The sequence below is a fragment of the Peromyscus eremicus genome, chromosome 23 (genome assembly GCF_949786415.1).
Source record: "Peromyscus eremicus chromosome 23, PerEre_H2_v1, whole genome shotgun sequence".
NCBI classification, from domain to species: Eukaryota; Metazoa; Chordata; class Mammalia; order Rodentia; family Cricetidae; genus Peromyscus; species Peromyscus eremicus.
The window spans coordinates 26,625,981-26,646,777 of NC_081438.1; positions in this window are offsets into that span (position 1 = coordinate 26,625,981).

A 20,797-nucleotide genomic window follows, 5' to 3' on the forward strand; every position below is an offset into this window, starting at 1 on the left:
ACCAGAGCTCAGGCTAGTGAGAGGTGGAAGGTGACCAGAGTCCCATCCAGGGACCCACATGATGGAAGGAAAGAACTGACTCCTGAAAGTTGTCTTCTGACCTCTGCCCACATACGATTACACACACGTGCCCACTAAATAAATGTAGTCATAAAAAAAAAAAAAAGACTGGCCAGGTGGTGGTGTCGCACGCCTTTAATCCCAGCACTTGGGAGGCAGAGCCAGGCAGATCTCTGTGAGTTCAAGGCCAGCCTGGGCTAAAGAGTGAGATCCAGGACAGGCACCAAAGCTACACAGAGAAAACCCTGTCTCAAAACAAACAAACAAACAAACAAAAACAAAAAAAAAAACAAAAAAAGAAGACTGGGGGTCAGCGAGAGGCCTGGATGCTGGGGAAGGAGAAGGGGACGAGGGACCGCAGATGAGCAAGGGGTAGGTGGACTGAAACACAGGGACAGATATGACGTGAGCCATCATCAGGTCACAGCAAGGACCCACACCACACCCTCATAGCCACTGTACCTTTCCCGCCTCCACCTTCCCCCAGAACAGTTACCTTCCCAGACGCCTGTGCTCCGGAAGGTTCCAGGGACAGCGTCTCTCTGCCATGTTTGTGAGGGGTCATATTTTGACCTGTAAACAGTAGTGTTACAAGTGAGCAGCCGTGTGAGAGGAGCAGGTGGGAACCAGCAGACCCTGACCCTGAGCGGGGACGGCCACGTCTCTGTCCTTCCAAGTAACGGCCGTGAGCAGTGACGGCTCGCACCACTGGCCTCTCCATCGCCAAACGTCCCTCAGTTCCCTAGTGGGCCTCAGTCTCCTCGGCTATGAAATGGGGGCATTGCAACAGCCCCTCCTGCCCACTTCTAGCCCAGATGTTCCAGGGACTGTTTCTTGGCAATTCTTGGACTGCACATCTCACCCCATCTGGCTCAGTCCCAGCTTCCTTGTTATTCTCTAAGGCAGCCTAGATAATAAAATATAATTTTATTGTATAATGTAATTTCAGTGCTTAAGTTTCTGTTTCCATTTCTCACTCAAAGGAGACTACCCTACCCTATCAGATAAAAAAGTCACCCTTAGTGATGCTAAGCGATGGGTGGGGCTAGACAGACGCCTTGTTTGACCTCAGCTGATGTCTTCACTGCCAGACTGGAAACAAGGGAATTGTAGAACATTAAGCCAGCCATTTCTGGGTGGAGTGTCCTCACCCCCCAAATGGGTCCCCTCTCTCTGTGACTGTGGCTGCTGGACTCACGGGCTCACCTGCGCAGTTCTTTCTGAGACCGGCCAAGGAAGACAGCCAAGACAACCACAAGGACCAGCAGGACTGCCAGCACGGTGCCCACAAGTCCATACACGAGTCTCTTGCTGGTTCTAGACTGGCAAGTCTCCCCCCAGTACCAGTGGGTGTCTGTGTTCGGGCACCTGGAGATACACACATACACAGGCTCAGGCTAGATCCTTGAAATCAGGTCTCCCAAAGGGAAATTACCCCAAACCCAGGAACCTCTCCTAAAGGGGTGTGTGTGTGTGTGTGTGTGTGTGTGTGTGTGTGTGTGTGTTTAGGGGAGCCAGGGTTCCTGACTCTGTAAGGTGTGGGAGAGGGGAAACTCAGGATGACCAGATCTCAGAGGGACTCCAGGGACCTGAGCATCTTGTCCTTGCTTGCCCATCTAATCTGAAAGCAGCGGGCACTTGAATGGACTTCTTAGCGTGTTTCCTATTTTGTACATTAATTTATCATCTTGGAAACTAGCGAGTCCAGGTCGCAGCTAGAAGCTTTTGCTGCTGAAATGTCGTTGTAAGAGATGATAGGTCAGGTCAGGTTGTGAGAGGAAGATTGGTTCAAGATAGAGGCCAGCCTGGGCTACACAATGAGTTCCAGCCCAACCTGGGCTACAGAGACCCAGTTTGAAAAAAAAAATGAAGAAAAGGGAGGGGAGAGGGAGGAAAGGAGGAAGGAAATAGAATAAAGTAAAAAAAAAAATATGTAAAACATAGAAATTTCCAGAATAAAGTAAAAAAAGGAGAAGAAGAAGAAGAAGAAGAAGAAGAAGAAGAAGAAAAGGAAGGAAGGAAATAAAGAAGAGACCGTGAGGAAAAGAAGGGAGAAGGAAGGAGTGAATAGATGGAAGAAATAGAGGAAGACGAGGCCAATAACTTGAACCTTCTCAGAAAAGCCCTGGCTGGACTGTAGAATGCCCAAACCTGGACCACGTGGCCACCCATCACTCTCACGGCGGCAGAGGGGAGAGGGATGTAGAAGACCGCCGAGACGCCTTCCAAGCATCTCCACTTAGATACAGTGGTTGTGTTATTTCCCACGCCACCCACCCACCTAGCTACTCAGGAGCAAGGGGCATGAGACACTGGGGTGAGGGGGGCACAGAACAGGTACATGATCACAGGGCATGGTGCGGCAGGCCCGTGATTCCACCCTGGGGGGGCCGTGGGGCGTCAGGAGAAGGAGGGAGGCGCTCACACGCAGTGGGGTCCCGAGCGCAGCAGCTGGCACTGGCCCAGGTTGCAGTTGAGCTGCGACTTTGTCCCCTGAGTGCAGTTGTTCACGCACGTCAGCCTCCCCTCCAGGACCTCCGGGTAGAAGTACTGTCTAAAGTCCTCGGCAGCCTCCCGGATGCAAAGCTCTGTAGGGTGAGGAAGGGCAGCTAAGTCAGCACGGCTGGGACGCTCCCTGGATCCCTGTTTGCCATCCACGCCCCTGCCCGGGCTCCACGGGAATGCTCACCGGCGGGGTTGAAACTGAGCTTTAGAGCCTCCGTGTCCACAGTGGTGAAGTTACCGTTGTAGCACAGTTTGCTGCCTGCCCGCGACAAAGGGGGGACAAAAACAAAATGAAAACGTAAAGGCTACTTTCGGCCTCTCTGTCAACAGTCAGGCCTCCCCTTTCTCCCACCCAGGCTCCTCCCTTTCTCCCACCCAGGCTCCTCCCCTTCTCCCACACAGGCCCCTCCCCTTCTCCCGCAAGGCTCCTCCCCTTTCTCCCACCTAGGCTCCTCCCCTTCTCCCACACAGGCCCCTCCCCTTCTCCCACAAGGCTCCTCCCCTTTCTCCCACCAGGGCTCCTCCCCTTCTCCTTCCTCTTCCTCCCTCTGCTCTTCCTTCTCTCCCTCCTCCACTTGATTCTCACTTTTCCACCCCTGCTCTTTCCCCCTCTTCCTTCTCTTCCTCATTTTTTGTCCTCTCCCCCAACTCCCCTCCTCCTCCTTCCTCCCCCTCTTCTTTTTCTCCTCCTTCCTCTTCCTTCATCTGCTTCCTCCTCTCCCTCCCTCCCCTTCCTTCCACCTCCTTCCACCTCCCCTTCTGACAGAACCAATGTTAGAGCTCCAGATACGCCGCCACACCTGTGAGCAGGTTCGCATGGGGACATGGGGGTGACAACTTCAGCCTGGGACTGAACAGGGTGCCAGGGAGCGGGATGGAGTCAGGGGAAGCACTGGGGGATGGCTTTGTTTTGTTCTGGACTTTTTAAAAAGATTTATTTGTTTATTTATTTATTTATTTATTTATTTATTTATTTATTTATTTATTTATTTATTTATTTATTTATCTATTATTTCTGTTTGTTTTCTGAGACAGGGTTTCTCTGTGTAATAGTCCTGGCTGTCCTGGAACTCAATTTGTAGACCAGATTGGCTTCAAACTCACAGAGATCCACCTGCCTTTGCCTTCTGAGTGCTGGGATTAAAGGCATGTGCCACCACTGCCTGGCAAAAGGATGTGTGTGCCAGTTACCTTGGTTTTTGTTTTGTTTTGTTGGAGTTTTTGTTTTGTTTTGTTTCCAGAGCTGAGGACCACTTGCTAGGCAAGCACTCTGTCACTGACCTAAATCCCTAATCCCTTAAGATTTATTTTATTTTCACTTACCCCTTGTGTGTGTGTGTGTGTGTGTGTGTGTGTGTGTGTGTGTTCACATGTGTGAGGGGATGGCTGTGGAGACCAGAAGAGGGTATTGGATCTTCTAGAGCTGGAGTTACAGGCATGGGTGCTGGGAACCGAACTCAGGTCCTCTGCAAGAGCAGCAAGTGCTCTCAACTGCTAAATGGTCTCTCCAGCATCCTCTGACTTTTGTTGAAAAGCCTGGAGTTCACTGTGGAGCCCAGACTAACTCTGAACTCATGACAATCCTCCTGCCGTAGCTTCCTTAGTGCTGAGATTGCAGGTGTGAGCTACCACACATGGCTGGTTTCTAGATCCCTATGGTGGGGACTCTGGTGTTCCAAATGAGAAGAGAGAGAGAGAAAGAAGAGGAAGTAGAGACCCAGGTGTTGTGAAATACTAGTTTAAGATGTGTTACATTTGTTTATGCTATGGAGTACTTATTTAATGATGCAAAGATATGTTGCATTACTTTATGTTGCATTTGTTTAACTCTGTGGAGCTGTGTTATTTTGCCTGCCTAAAACACCTGATTGGTCTAATAAAGGGCTGAATGGCCAATAGCGAGGCAGAAGAAAGGATAGGCAGGGCTGCCAGGCATAGAGAATAAATAAGAAGAGAAATCTAGGCTTGAGAGAAAGGAAGAGCAAGAAAAGGAGGAGAGGAGGACACCAGGGGCCAGCCACTGGGAGAAAGAAGGAAAGAAAGGTGTATAGAATAAAGGAAGGTAAAAAGCCCAGAGGCAAAATGTAGCTAAAGAGAAATGGAATAATTTAAGTTAGAAAAGCTGGTTAGAAACAAGCCAAGCTAAGGCCGGGCATTCACAAGTAAGAATAAGTCTCTGGTATTTATTTGGGAGCTGGATAATGTGTCCCCAAAGAGTTAAAAATAAGCCATCTACACCCGGGCTTCCTTCCCACCAATGCGAAGGGGTTTCAGAAGGACTTACTTTGGCACAGGAAAAGGTCAGTTTCGATTGCTCTGGTCTCATTGGTGATCTTGTCCTTCACGATCCTCGTGAGGTTTCTGAACAGTGCCTGATACTCCGGGGTGTAGTTGGCCACTAGAACGACGTCACTTTCCACCACGATGCTGCCATTGCTGCCAACAGGGAGAGACTTCACCATTTCCTCCACGTCACCCACACCCAGCAAGGAAGACGGAAGCAGCGAGATAGGAGATGGGGAGGCAAGGCAACCGTGTGACCCGGGGGTCGGAAAGAGGAGGATCCCTGCAGGGTGTGATGGCGCACACCTGTAGTGCCAGCCTTTGGAAGGCTGAGGCAGGAGAATCAAACATTCAAGGCCAACCTGGGCTATGCAGTGAGTGGGACCCTTGTTCCAAAAATCCAAAAGAAGTAGAAGGGTGGAGGTTGGAGGGGTGGAAGAGAGGAAGGAAGAAAAGAAGGAAGGAAGGGAAGAGGGAAAGAAAAAAGAAAAGGAAGGAAAGAAGAAAAAAAATGAGGACCGCCACCCTGGAGCAGCTAACAGATTCCAAGGAGCCAGTTGAGTAAGACAATTCAAGATGGGTAAATCTCAGTGTTTGTCACAAAAGTTAAAGGATGAAATTCATCTCTAAAAATAGAGGCGTGGGTCGTCACGACGGCTCTGTGGGTAAAGGCACTTGCAGCCAAGCCTCACGGCCTGAGATCAGTTCCGGCCGGGGTCCACATGGTAGGAGGAGAGTTACAACTCCAGCCAGTTATCCTGTGACCTCCATTCCTCCGTGTGTCACAGCGGCTCAAGCACACATGTGCTGCACACACACACACACACACACACACACACACACACACAATAAGGTAATAAAAATAAAATAGAGACTCTTGGGTGATGTGTCGCTGGGGATGGAACATGGAGGCAAGAAAGATGGCGGCACCTCGAGAAACTAAAAGCAGGTGAATATGGTGGCTGAGGACTACAGTCTCAGTGCTGGGAGGGGGAAGAGGAAGAAGAGGAGGGAGATGGGATCAAAGGAGAAGAGGAAGAGAGGGAGGAGGAAGAGAGCAATGGAAGAGGAGATGAGGAGGAGATAATGAGTTTCTATTGAAAATTGGGACCCTACCCTTGAAGCCTAAGTGGCCAGTGATGCTGCTGAGGGAGCGATTTTGAAACAGAGGAAGTCATCTGCCACGGTCACTGCCAGAAGCCACACCCCTCCTCCTCTGCCTCACCCCAGCGCAGGCAACCCCCTGCCTCAGCAGCTCAGAAGTCTCTTCTTTCTCTCCACAGATCCTCATGGTCTGATGGGGAGACCTTATCTCGCAAGACCGTTCCCACAGGACCCTTTCTCTGGCACAGTCCCTCTCTAGTCCACACCATCACTTCCGATGTAGACTTCCGCCCACCTCTCTACCCCGCAGTCAGACACAGCCATCTGCCCTGCAAGTCCGATCCCGTCCCTTGCGGGCCAGCAGCTGATACAGACAGTCTCATTGATTGGCACAAGTCATTTCTCAACCTCTGCCGCCACTATTGAGTGCACTTCTTAGTTTCTAGAACTCACCCCACCACCACTCTGGGCTCCCCCTCAGTGTTTCCCCCCTGTAACTCTCCCCCTGACCCTTCCCTACTTCGATATGAACCCTCCTCCTTAAAACATCACCCAGGAAGAATTCTCTCCAGATGACCACACTTGCCTCTGGGGTCTTCCTCTTGACACACTACAGTTCCTTATCACAGCTCACCAGCATGCACACTGCGGTCTTGGTGGCCCCTGCACTCTACCATTCTGTGCTCCAGGGCTACTGTGACCCAAGCATCTAACACAATTTGTTTGTTTCAAATTCCTTGTTTTGTTGAAGTGGGGCTTCTTTCCATAGCCCAGGTTGGCCGGGAACTCACTGTATAGCCCAGGCTGGCCTTGAACTTCTGATCTTTCTGTCTTAAGCTTCCAAGCACTAGTATTACAGTTGGGTGGCACTTAGCTAGGGTTGCCTTCTAATAAAAATTTGCTGAATGAGCCGGGCAGTGGTGGTGCATGCCTGTAATTCCAGCACTCAGGAGGCAGAGCCAGGCAGATCTCTGTGAGTTCGAGGCTAGCCTGGTCTACAGAGCAAGATCTAGGACAGGCTCCAAAGCTACAGAGAAACCCTGTCTCGAAAAAACAAAAAACAAAAAAAAAATTTGCTGAATGAAAAAAATGAGTGAATATAAAAGTGAATGAGTAGGTGACTAAATGAACTAATGGTGAAGGAGTAAACATGATAAAGGATGAGAATGAATAAGGATAAACAGTAAATAAACATGATGAACAAATGAAAGAACAAATGATGAATGGACGTACGCTGAATGAGTAACTGTCATCAGTAAATGAACAACGATGATAGAACTGACGTGAACGAATGAATAACCATAATGAACAAATGAATGAGCAAGTGGGGAATGAATGAGTGAATGGACAAATGGTGAGGGAATGAGTAATCATGATAATGAAGAAATGGATCAACGAGTGCATGGCAAGTTTTATGAATGAGTGAATGAACAAATTATGAATGAATAACTGTGATAAACAAACAATGAATGAGTCAGGACTCTCGGGTGTTGCTTCAGGGCTGGAGTTCCCCAGTCCCAGACAGATGTAGATAGCCTAACCTCAGGGCAGGAGGAAGCGCCAGGCAGAGAAAGGGGTACCCCACCCCACACACACTCACTACAATTCTGTAATGGTCACATCTCTGTACTCGGGAAGGTCATCGCCCCCGTAAACTTTATCCATCTGGAAAAAAAAAATCAGAGATCATGCAGAGCTGGAGTATGGCCCATCTTGGGACAGCTCCAGGCTGGTGTGGGTGGAGCCTGTAGGAAGGAGAAAGGAAATGGGAGAGCTCCCTGGATGGGGTCTGAGTGGGTAGGGCTCAAGGGTGGACGCTCTGAGAGGTCTCTTCCTCAGAACTCATAAGATGAGGAACTGTGACAGGCACCCACAGCCCTCGCTTGACCGGGCGTCACTGCTCCTACCTGGCTCAGGAACAGGTTTCTGAAGTCCTTGTAGGCCTGGGAGGATTTGTTCCTCAGGTCAGCTGTGAAGTTCCGATGAATCACTTTTACTATCACGGTCACTGTAGCGTTGATGACATTCGGGAGTTCTGTGGGACCAGGGAACACTGTGCGTGAGACCGCCACCCTCGGACCTGTGGGAATGTCTCTGGGGTAGGTAAATTTTTCTGCCTGTTGGTGTCATGGAGGGGAAAGAAAAAAGTAGAAAAGAGGATAGAAGAAACTCAAGAGTCAGCTGAGGATGGATGAGACATCTGTCTCTACGTGTGTGTGTGTGTGTGTGTGTGTGTGTGTGTGTGTGTGTGTGTGTTCATACATGTGCAGGTTTGTGTGGGCGTGCACATGTATGGAGTTCAGACATCCATGTTGCATATCTTCTTCTCTTTCTCCACCTTAGTGTTCGAGACAGGGTCTCTCACTGGATGTGGAGCTCACCAATCTGGCTAGACTAGCTGGTCGGTGTGCCCCAGGGATCTGCATGTCTCCTCCCCGGGGCTGAGGTTACAGCTGCACAGCACTATGCAGAGTTTTACATGCGTTCTGGGGATCCAAACTCAGGCCTCCACACATGCACCGTGAGTACTTTACTGATGGAACTGTCTCCCCAGCCCCCAGCCCCTGTCTCTTGATATCACAGAGAGCTAATGGCCAGATGGAGACCCAGGGAGTTAGATGGAAGGCTTCCCAAAGGGTTAGGGTAGAAACTTCCTGAGCAGAGGGGGAGGAGAGCCAGAGAGGGTGGCCCTGAAGGTAGAGGCAGGAGGACCCTAACATTACCTTCTCTCCCTGCAGTGAAGCCATGGGAATGGTTGGTTAGCCATTCCAATATGGCCACCTTAAGTGTCAAGGGGCCCAGGGAGGGCTGCAGGTCTGAGGGGTCATTACCTACTGGGAAGAAGTACAGGATGGAGTCGCAGAGCTGACCGGTGTAGCCCGATTTGCATTCACACTCTCGTCCATTCCACTTTCCATTCTTGCAGTCCTCTGGGAAGTGAGAGAGTTTAAAAAGACCATTGAGAAAGCTCCGGGGACAAACACATTGACTCCCACCCAGGTGTCAGCAGAGCCCTGAACTTGACAAGGGACCAGCTGATGGCACAGCACTCAAGAACCTTTTGTTCCACCTTAATCCCAGGGACCAGAGGAGAAAGGATGAGGCAGAAATGGGTTTAAGAATACAAGAAACACAAGAGAAAAAAAGAGGAAAGGAACCCTGTGAATCAAAAGGACCAACAGCACACTGGGCGTGATGACCTACACTTGTAATCACAACAGTCAAGAGGGTGAGGCAGATGGATCACAGGATTGAACCTAGTGTGAGATGCATAGCAAGACACTGTTACTGTTCCAGCACCCCAACCCCATGCCAAAGACAACACATAGCAAGGGGAGAAACATACACTGGTAGATGTAAATGTCAGGGAACGTGCACTATGATCCCACATAGGAAAAGATGGTTAGAAGAGAAACACAGAGTTGATTACATGAAACTTACTTGGTGGCAAAGAGATGTATTGAGTCCTCATGGAAGTAGGGTGTGGGCTGGTGAAAGGGGGCCGGGCAGTAGAGCTGCTGCTGAACACAGGGATGGTGCTGTAAGGGGGGCGAGGGGAGGGGGAGGGTGGAGGAGAAGACCCGGGAGGCCTTGTCTGGGATGAAGAGGAGTCGGAGACTGGCGAGGATGAGAAACGAGGAACTGAAGAAGTCAAAGAAGAGGTAACATGAGCTGCGGTTTCAGGGCGATCAGGTGAGGTTGGGGAGCGGGCTGAACTGGGGCTGCTGGGGAAGATGGGTGACGAGGAGGGTGAGACTGTGGCTGGGGAGGTGTGAGATGACGCTGGTGGCAGTGGTGACCTTGAACTGTGGGGTGTTAAAGTAGTTGGGGACCGATCTGAGGGTGGTGAACCGGGGAATGTTGATTCACCAGTAATGATGGTAGATTGAGAGCTCTGAGAGGGATGACTCAGGGACGTTGAAATCCCACTGCTTGGGGAGGTGGTGGATTCTTGAGTAAAGACTGTTTGGGAGGTCTCAGTTGCTTGAGTTACTTGAGTTGGAAATAGGCTGGATGGGGAGGTTGTAGCTGCATGTGTTTGGACTGTGCTGTGGGAGGTCTCAGAAGCTACAGTTCTTACTGAGGACATTGAGCTGCCTGGGAAGGTTGTAGACCCCTGAGTGAAGGTTGTCATTGGGGAGGTCTCAGTGGTCTGAGCTCCATCTGTTGAAATTGGGTGGCTTGGGGAGGTTGTAGACGCTTCAGTCAGGGCTGAGGTGAAGGATGTCTCAGGAGGTAGGGCTGTTTCTGTGGAAACTGAGCTGCTTGGAGAGGTTGTAGATTCCTGAGTGAAGACGGTTGTTTGCAAGGTATCAGGTGGTTGAGATGAATCTGTGGAAATTGGACTTCTTGGGGAGATTGTAAAAGACTCAGTCAGGGCTGAGGTGTGGGTGATCTCAGGAGGTACAGCTGTTCCTGTGGAAACCGAGCTGCTCGGGAAAGGTGTAGATTCCTCAGTGAAGAACGTTGTTTGGGAGGTCTCAGTTGCTTGAGTTACAGGTTTCAAAACTGGGCTCCTTGGGGAGGTTGTAGATGCCTCAGTCAGGGCTGTGGAGAACAAGGTGTCAGGAGGAACAACTGTTTCTGGGGACACCGAGCTACTTGGGAAGGTTGTAGATTCCTGGGTGAAGACAGTTTTGGAGGTTTCAGTTGGTTGAGTTGCTTGTGTTGAAAGCAGGCTGCTTGATGATGTTGTAGATGCCTCCGTCAGGGCTGAGGTGTGCGAGATCTCAGGAGGTACAGCTGTTTCTGTGGAAATAGAGCTGGATGTAAAGGGTGTAGATTCCAGAGTGAAGACTGTTGTTTGTGAGGTCTCAGTAGGATGAGTTACATGAGCTGTAATTGGACTGCTTGGGGATGTTGTAGATCCCTGATGATGGTATGTGGTGGGGGAGCTCTTAGGAGGTACAGCAGTTTTTGTGGAAACTGACCATCTTGGCAATGTTGTATCAGTTGGTTGAGTTGCGTGTGTTGAAATTGAGCTGGTCAAGGAGGTTGAAGATGCCTCAGTTGGGATGGTGGTGTGGGAGCTGTCAGGGGGTAGAGCTGTTTCTGTGGAAACTGAGTTTCTTGGAAGAGTTGTAGGCTCCTGAGTGAAGACTGTTTTTTGGAAAGTGTCAGTGGATTGAGTTCCATGTGTAGAAAAGGAACCCCTTGAAGATGTTGTAGATGCCTCGGCCTGTGCTGAGGTGTGTGAGCTCTCAGGAGGTGCACCTGTTTCTGTTGAAATGGAAGGGGATGTGGAGATGGTAGATTCCTGAGTAAAGACTTTTGGGGATGTCTCAGTTGCTTGAGCTGTTGGTGTAGAATTCAGGCTACTTGGGAAAGGTGTAGAATCTTCAGTCAGAGTTGAAGTGTACAAGGTCTCAGGAGTTCGAGATGTTTCTGCAGAAAATGAGCTGGTTGTGGAAGCTGTAGATTCCTGGGTGAAGACTGTTATTTGAGACGTTTTGGTGGCTTGAGTTGCATGTGTGGAAATCGGGCTGCTTGGGGAAGTTGTAGTTGCCTCAGTCAGGGAAGAGGTGTGGGAGGGAAGGGGTGATACAACTGTTTCTGTGGAAATTGAGCTGCTTGACAAGGATGTAGACTCCTGAGTGAAGACTGTTTTGGAGGTTTCAGCTGATTGAGCTGCATGTGTCAAAACTGAGCTGCTTGGGAAGGTTGTAGAGGCCTCAGTTTGGACTGTGACATAGGAGCTCTCAGGAGGTAGAGGAGTTTCTTTGGAAGTTGAGCTGCTTGGAAATGTGGTAGATTCCTGAGACATGATTGTTCTTTGGGATGTCTCAGATGCTTGAGTTGCTTGTGTGGAAATCAAGCTGATTGGGGAGGTTGGATATGCCTCATTCGGTCTTGTGGTAGGTGAGCTGTCAGGAGGGACGGCAGTTTCTGTGGAAACTGAGCTGCTTGGGAAGGTTGTAGACTTCTGAGTAAATATTGGGTTCGAGGGTTCTGTTGCTTGAGTTGAATGTGTTGAAATTGGACTGCTTTGGGAAGTTGTAGATTCCAGAGTGGACATGGTTTTCCTTGATGCAGTTGGTTGAGTTACAAGTGTTGAAATTGGGGTCCTTGAGGATGTTGTCGATGCCTCATTGACAGCTGAGGTGTAAAAGCTCTCAGGAAACACAGTTGTCTCTGTTGAAATGGAGGGGGATGTGAGGATAGTAGATTCCTGAGTGAAGATTGTTGGAGATGTCTCAGTTGCTTGAGTTGTTTGTGTAGAAATTGGGCTAGGTGGGGAGGTTGTAGATTCCTGAGTAAGAGCTGAGGTGTAGGAGGTTTCAGGAGTTACAGCCGTTTCTGTGGAAATTGTGCTGGTTGGGAAGGTTGTAGATTCCTGAGTGAAGACTGTTGTTTCAGGGGTTGGAGTAGTGTGAGTTGTTTGTGACAGAATTGGGCTGCTCTGGGAGGCTGTAGAGGCCTCAGTGTGGACCGTGGTGTGTGTGATCTGAGGAGGCCCAGTGGTTTCTGTCAATATTGGGCTGCTAGAGAAGGTTGTGGGTTCCAGAGTGAAGACAGTTGTTGGAAATGACTCTGTGGGTTGAGATCTCTGTGTTGAAATTGAGCTGCTCAGGGAGGTTGTAGATGCTTCAGGTTGGACTGTGGTGTGGGAGTTCTCAGGAGGTACAGCTGTTTCTGGTGATATTGAGGGGGTTGGGAAGATTGTAGATTCCTGAGTGTAGACTGTTGGGGATTTCTCAGTTCCTTTGGTGGCATGTGTAGAAATCAGGCTACTAAGGGATGTTGTCGATTCCTTGTTCAGAGCTGAGGTGTAGGACAATTCAGTAGGTAGAGACGTTTCTGAGGAAATTGAGCTGCTTGGAGAGATTGTGGATTCTTGAATGAAGATGGTTGTTTGCAAGGTATCAGGTGGTTGAGATGAATCTGTGGAAATGGGGCTTCTTGGGGAGGTTGTAAGAGGTTCACTCAAGGCTGAGGTGTGGGTGATCTCATGAGCTACAGTTGTTCCTGTGGAAAATGAGCTGCTTGGGAAGGGTGTAGATTCCTCAGTGAAGACTGTTTTGGAGGTCTCAGGGGGTTGTGTTCCAGGTGTTGTATTCAGGCTGTTTGGGGATGTTGTCAATTCCCCACTTTCCGGTGTGGAGTGGGTGTTCTCAGGAGGTAGAGCTGTTTCTGAAGCAATTGAGTTGGTTGCAAAGGTTGTAGCTTCCTGAGTGAGGACAAATGTTTGGAGGGAATCAGTTGCTTGAGTTGCTTGTGTTGAAATCAGGCTGCTTTGGGGTATTGTAGATGCCACAGATGGGTGTGTAGTGTGGAAGTTCTCAGGAGGAACAATTGTTCCTGTGGAAACTGAGCTGCTTGGGAAGGTTGTAGACTTCTGAGTAGATACATTTTCCATAGAGTCTGTTGCCTGACTTGCATGGGTTGAAATCAGGTTACTTGGGGATGTTGTAGAATCCTGAGTGAACACTGTTGTATGAGAGGTCTCAAAAGCTTCAGTTGACTGTGTCAATGTTGGACTTCTTGGAGATGTTGTAGATGCCTCAGTCAGGGCTGAGGTGTGGGTGACATCAGGAAGTACAGCGGTTTCTGTGGAAACTGAACTGCTTGGCAATTCTGTAGAATGCTGAGTGAAGGTTGTTGTTCCAGATGTCTCAGTTGCTTGAGTTGCTGTTGTTGAAATCAAGCTGCTCTGGGAGGTTGTGTGTGGCTCGGTCTGTCCTGGAGTGAGTGAGGTGTCAGGAGGAATAGCTGTATCTGTGGAACTTGAGCTGCCTGAAAAGGTTGTAGACTTCTGAGTAAATATTGTGTTGGTGGGCTCTGTTGCTGGAGTTGAATGTGTTGAAATTGGGCTGCTTTGGGAAGTTGTAGATTCCTGAGTGAAGTCTGTTTTCCATGATTCAGTTGGTTGAGTTTCATGTGTTGACACTGGGGTCCTTGAGGATGTTGTTGATGCCTCATTGACAGCTGAGGTGTAGAAGGTCTCAGGAGGCACAGTTGTCTCTGTTGAAATGGAAGGGGATGTGAGGATAGTAGATTCCTGAGTGAAGACTCTTGGGGATGTCTCAGTTGCTTGAGTTATTTGTGTAGAAATTGGGCTAGGTGGGGAGGTTGTAGACTGCTGAGTAAGAGCTGAGGTGTAGGGGGTTGTTTCAGGTGTTGGAGTAGTGTGAGTTGTTTGTGACAGAATTGAGCTGCTCTGGAAGGCTGTAGATGACTCAGTGTGGACTGTGGTGTGAGTGATCTGAGGAGGCCCATTGGTTTCTGTCAACATTGGGCTGCTAGAGAAGGTTGTGGGTTCCAGAGTGAAGACAGTTGTTGGAAATGACTCTGTGGGTTGAGATCTCTGTGTTGAAATTGAGCTGCTTAGGGAGGTTGTAGAGGCCTCAGTATGGACTGTGGTGGGGGAGATCTCAGGAGATATGACTGTTTCTGAAGAAACTGAGTTGGTTGCAAAGGTCGTAGATTCAAGAGTAAATACCACTGGGGATGTCTCAGTACCTTGAGTATCTTGTGTGGAAATCAGGCTGCCTGGGGTAGTTCTAGAGGCCTCAGATTGGGATGTGATGTGGGTGATCTCAGAAGAGACAGCAGTTTCTGAGGAAACTGAGGAGCTTGGGAGGGGTGTAGATTTTTGAATGAAGGCTGTTTGGGAAGTCCCAGGGGCTTGAGTTGTTTGTATAGAAATTGAGCCGCTTGTGGATGTTGTAGAAGACCCCATCAGAGCACTAGAGGATGTGGTGTCAGGAGGCATGGCTGTTTCTGTTAACACTGGACTGCTTGGGATGGTTGTGGATTCCTGAGTGAAGACTGTTTTGGAGGTCTCAGTTAGTTGTGATCCATGTGTTTGGGAAGTTGTAGGTTCCTCCTTCATGGAAGTGGTGTGGGAGGTCACAGAAGATACAACTGTTTCTGGGGAAATTGAGGTACTTTGAAAGGTTGTAGAGTCCTGAGTGAAGCCTGTTGCTTGAGAGGTCTCAGGAGCTTGAGTTGCTTGGGATGTTGTAGAGGCCTCAGTCAGGGATGAAGTGTGGGTGACATCAGGAGGTACAGAGGTTTCTGAGGAAATTGAGCTCCTTGGCAAGGTTGTGGATTCCTGAGTGAACTCTGTTTTGGAGGTTTCAGTTGGTTGAGATCCATGTGTTGAAATCGACCTGCTTGAGGTGGTTGTAGAGGCCTCAGTTTGGACTGTGCTGTGGGAGCTCTCAGGAGGTACAGCACTCTCTGTTGAAATTGAGGTGCTTAGTAAAGTTGTGGATTCCCTAGTGAAGGCTGTTTTTTGGGAAGTCTCAGTTGCTTGTGTTGAAATCAAGCTGCTCATGGTGGTTGTGTAGGCCTCAGTCTGTCCTGTAGTGGGTAAGGTGACAGGAGGCACAGCTGTTTGTGTAGAATCTGAGCTGCTTTGTAAGGCTGTAGATTCCTGAGTGAAGGCTGTTGATGGAGAGGTCTGAGGGGCTTGAGTTGCTTGTGTCGACATTGGGCTGCTTAGGGATGTGGTAGATGTCTCTGTCAGGGCTGAAGTGTGAGTGACATCAGGAGGTACAGAAGTTCCTGATGAAATTAAGCTGCTTGGAGAGGTTGTAGATTCCTGAGTGAACTCTGTTTTGGAGGTTTCAGTGGGTGGAGTTGCATGTGCTGAAATTGAGCTGCTCAGGGAGGTTGTAGATGCCTCAGGTTGGACAGTACTGGGGGAACTCTCAGGAGTTACAGCTGTTTCTATGGAAACTGAGCTGCTTGGGAAGGTTGTAGACTTCTGAGTAGACGCAGTTTCCATAGGGTCTGGTGCCTGACTTGCATGGGTTGAAATCAGTTTGCTTGGGGATGTTGTAGATTCGTGAGAGAACACTGTTGTTTGTGAGGTCTCAAAAGCTTCAGTTGACTGTGTCAATGTTGGACTTCTTAGGGATGTTGTAGATGCCTCAGTCAGGGCTGAGGTGTGGGTGACATCAGGAGGTACAGCGGTTTCTGTGGAAACTGAACTGCTTGGCAAGTTTGTCGAATCCTGAGTGAAGGTTGTTGTTCGAGATGTCTCAGTTGTTTGAGTTGCTGTTGTTGAAATCATGCTGCTCTGAGAGGTTGTGTATGGCTCTGTCTGTCCTGGAGTCAGTGAGGTGTTAGGAGGAATAGCTGTATCTGTGGAACTTGAGCTCCCTGAGAAGGTTGTAGACTTCTGAGTAAATATTGTGTTGGTGGGCTCTGTTGCTGGAGTTGAATGTGTTGAAATTGGGCTGCTTTGGGAAGTTGTAGATTCCTGAGTGAAGATTGTTTTCCATGATTCAGTTGGTTGAGTTTCATGTGTTGACACTGGTGTCCTTGAGGAAGTTGTTGATGCCTCATTGACAGCTGAGGTGTAGAAGGTCTCAGGAGGCACAGTTGTATCTGTTGAAATGGAGGGGGATGTGAGGATAGTAGATTCCTGAGTGAAGACTCTTGGGGATGTCTCAGTTGCTTGAGTTGTTTGTGTAGAAATTGTGCTAGGTGGGGAGGTTGTAGATTCCTGAGTAAGAGCTGAGGTGTAGGGGGTTGTTTCAGGGGTTGGAGTAGTGTGAGTTGTTTGTGACAGAATTGGGCTGCTCTGGGAGGCTGTCGATGCCTCAGTGTGGACTGTGGTGTGAGTGATCTGAGGAGGCCCAGTGGTTTCTGTCAACATTGGGCTGCTAGAGAAGGTTGTGGGTTCCAGAGTGAAGACAGTTGTTGGAAATGACTCTGTGGGTTGAGATCTCTGTGTTGAAATTGAGCTGCTTAGGGAGGTTGTAGAGGCCTCAGTATGGACTGTGGTGGGCGAGATCTCAGGAGGTATGACTGTTTCTGAAGAAACTGAGTTGGTTGCAAAGGTCGTAGATTCAAGAGTAAATACCACTGGGGATGTCTCAGTACCTTGAGTATCTTGTGTGGAAATCAGGCTGCCTGGGGTAGTTCTAGAGGCCTCAGATTGGGATGTGATGTGGGTGATCTCAGAAGAGACAGCAGTTTCTGAGGAAACTGAGGAGCTTGGGAGGGGTGTAGATTTTTGAATGAAGGCTGTTTGGGAAGTCCCAGGGGCTTGAGTTGTTTGTATAGAAATTGATCTCCTTGTGGATGTTGTAGAAGACCCCATCAGAGCACTAGAGGATGTGGTGTCAGGAGGCATGGCTGTTTCTGTTAACACTGGACTGCTTGGGATGGTTGTGGATTCCTGAGTGAAGACTGTTTTGGAGGTCTCAGTTAGTTGTGATCCATGTGTTTGGGAAGTTGTTGGTGCCTCATTCATGGAAGTGGTGTGGGAGGTCACAGAAGATACAACTGTTTCTGGGGAAATTGAGGTACTTTGAAAGGTTGTAGAGTCCTGAGTGAAGCCTGTTGCTTGAGAGGTCTCAGGAGCTTGAGTTGCTTGGGATATTGTAGAGGCCTCAGTCAGGGATAAAGGGTGGGTGACATCAGGAGGTACAGAGGTTTCTGAGGAAATTGAGCTCCTTGGCAAGGTTGTAGATTTCTGAGTGAACTCTGTTTTGGAGGTTTCAGTTGGTTGAGATCCATGTGTTGAAATCGACCTGCTTGGGGAGGTTGTAGAGGCCTCAGTTTGGACTGTGCTGTGGGAGCTCTCAGGAGGTACAGCACTGTCTGTTGACATTGAGGCACTTAGTAAAGTTGTGGATTCCCTAGTGAAGGCTGTTTTTTGGGAAGTCTCAGTTGCTTGTGTTGAAATCAAGCTGCTCATGGTGGTTGTGTAGGCCTCAGTCTGTCCTGCAGTGGGTAAGGTGACAGGAGGCACAGCTGTTTGTGTAGAATCTGAGCTGCTTTGTAAGGCTGTAGATTCCTGAGTGAAGGCTGTTGATTGAGAGGTCTGAGGGGCTTGAGTTGCTTGTGTCGATATTGGGCTGCTTAGGGATGTGGTAGATGCCTCAGTCAGGGATGAAGTGTGAGTGACATCAGGAGGTACAGAAGTTCCTGATGAAATTAAGCTGCTTGGAGAGGTTGTAGATTCCTGAGTGAACTCTGTTTTGGAGGTTTCAGTGGGTGGAGTTGCATGTGCTGAAATTGAGCTGCTCAGGGAGGTTGTAGATGCCTCAGGTTGGACAGTACTGGGGGAACTCTCAGGAGTTACAGCTGTTTCTATGGAAACTGAGCTGCTTGGGAAGGTTGTAGACTTCTGAGTAGACGCAGTTTCCGTAGGGTCTGGTGCCTGACTTGCATGGGTTGAAATCAGTTTGCTTGGGGATGTTGTAGATTCCTGAGAGAACACTGTTGTTTGAGAGGTCTCAAAAGCTTCAGTTGACTGTGTCAATGTTGGACTTCTTAGGGATGTTGTAGATGCCTCAGTCAGGGCTGAGGTGTGGGTGACATCAGGAGGTACAGCGGTTTCTGTGGAAACTGAACTGCTTGGCAAGTTTGTCGAATCCTGAGTGAAGGTTGTTGTTCGAGATGTCTCAGTTGTTTGAGTTGCTGTTGTTGAAATCATGCTGCTCTGAGAGGTTGTGTATGGCTCTGTCTGTCCTGGAGTCAGTGAGGTGTTAGGAGGAATAGCTGTATCTGTGGAACTTGAGCTCCCTGAGAAGGTTGTAGACTTCTGAGTAAATATTGTGTTGGTGGGCTCTGTTGCTGGAGTTGAATGTGTTGAAATTGGGCTGCTTTGGGAAGTTGTAGATTCCTGAGTGAAGATTGTTTTCCATGATTCAGTTGGTTGAGTTTCATGTGTTGACACTGGGGTCCTTGAGGATGTTGTTGATGTCTCATTTACAGCTGAGGTGTAGAAGGTCTCGGGAGGAACAGTTGTCTCTGTTGAAATGGAGGGGGATGTGAGGTTAGTAGATTCCTGAGTGAAGACTCTTGGTGATGTCTCACTTGTTTGAGTTGTTTGTGTAGAAATTGGGTTAGGTGGAGAGGTTGTAGACTCCTGAGTAAGAGCTGAGGTGTAGGGGGTTGTTTCAAAGGTTTGAGTAGTGTAAGCTGATTGTGACAGAATTGGGCTGCTCTGGGAGGCTGTAGATGACTCAGTGTGGACTGTGGTGTGACTGATCTGAGGAGGCCCAGTGGTTTCTGTCAATATTGGGCTGCTAGAGAAGGTTGTAGGTTCCAGAGTGAAGACAGTTGTTGGAAATGACTCTGTGGGTTGAGATCTCTGTGTTGAAATTGAGCTGCTCAGGGAGGTTGTAGAGGCCTCAGTATGGACTGTGGTGGGGGAGCTCTCAGGAAGTAAAGCTGTTTCTGTAAAAATTGAGGGGGTTGAGAAGATTGTAGAGTCCTGCGTGTAGACTGTTGGGGATTGCTCAATTCTTTGAGTGGCTTGTGTAGAAATCAGGGCACTTGAGGATGTTGTCGATTCCTTAGTCATGGCTGAAGTGAAGGATGTCTGGGGAGGTAGAGCTGTTTCTGGGAAAATGGAGCTGCTGGGAGGGTCTGTAGATTCCTGAGTGAAGACTGTTTTGGAGGTCTCAATGGTTTGAGTTGCATGTGTTGAAATCGGGCTACTCTGGGAAGTAGCAGGTGCCTCAGTCAGGAAAGAAGTGTGGGTGACATCAGGAGGTACAGCAGTTTGTGATGAAACTGAGCTGGTTGGGAAGGTTGTAGACTCCTCAGTGATGACTGTTGTTAGAGAAGGCTCAGGAGATTGAGTTGCTTCTGTCAAAACTGGGCTGCTTTGGGAGGCTGAAGATGACTCAGTTGGAACTGTGGTGTGGGGGCTCCCGGAAAGGACAGCTGTTTCTGTCAAAACTGAGCTGTCTGGGAAGGTTGTAGACTCCTGAGTAAAAATTGATTTTGAGGTTTCTGTTGCTTGAGTTGCATGGGTTGAAATCAGGCTGCTTGGGGAGGACGTGGATTCCTGGGTGAACACTGTTATTTGTGATGCTTCAGTCCGTTGAGTTGAATCTGTTGAAACTGGGCTGCTTTGGGAAGTTTGTGGTTCCTCAGTCAGGAAGGAGGTGTAGGAGGTCACAGGAGATACCACTGTGTCTGTGGAAATAGAGCTGCTTTGAAAGGTTGTAGACTCCTGAGTGAACTCTGCTCTGGAGGTTTCAGTTGCTTGAGTTGCATGTGTTGAAATTGAGCTGGTCAAGGAGGTTGAAGATGCCTCAGTTGGGATGGTGGTGTCAGAGCTGTCAGGGGGTACAGCTGTCTCTGTGGAAACTGGGCTTCTTGGGAGGGTTGTAGGCTCCTGAGTGAAGACTGTTTTTTGGGAAGTGTCAGTGGGTTGAGTTCCATGTGTTGAAAATGAGGCCCTGGAAGATGTTGTAGATGCCTCAGTCAGGACAGATGTTTGGGTGACATCTGGAGGCACAGTGGTTTCTGTGGAACTTGAGCTGCTTGGGAACGTTGTAGACTTCTGAGTAAATATTGTGTTTGGTGTTTCTGTTGCTTGAGCTGAATTTGTTGAAATTGGGCTCCTTTGGGAAGTTGTGGGTTCCTGAGTGAAGACTGTTTTCCATGATTTAGTTGGTTGAGTTTCATGTGTTGAAATTGGGGTCCTTGAGTATGTTGTTGATGCCTCATTTATAGCTGAGGTGTAGGAGCTCTCAAGAGGTACAGATGTTTCTGGTGAAGTGGAGGGGGATGTGAGGATAATAGATTCCTGTGTGAAGATTCTTGGGGATGTCTCAGTTGCTTGAGTTGTTTGTGTAGAAATTGGGTTAGGTGGGGAAGTTTTAGACTCCTGAGTAAGAACTGAGGTGTAGGGGGTTTCAGGAGTTACAGCCGTTTCTGTGGAAATTGGGATGGTCGGAAAGGTTGTAGATTCCTGAGTGAAGACTGTTATTTGAGAGGTTGGAGTAGTGTGAGTTGTTTGTGACAGAATTGGGCTGCTCTGGAAGGCTGTCGATGCCTCAGTGTGGACTGTGGTGTGAGTGATCTGAGGAGGTCCACTGGTTTCTGTCAATATTGGGCTGCTAGAGAAGGTTGTAGGTTCCAGAGT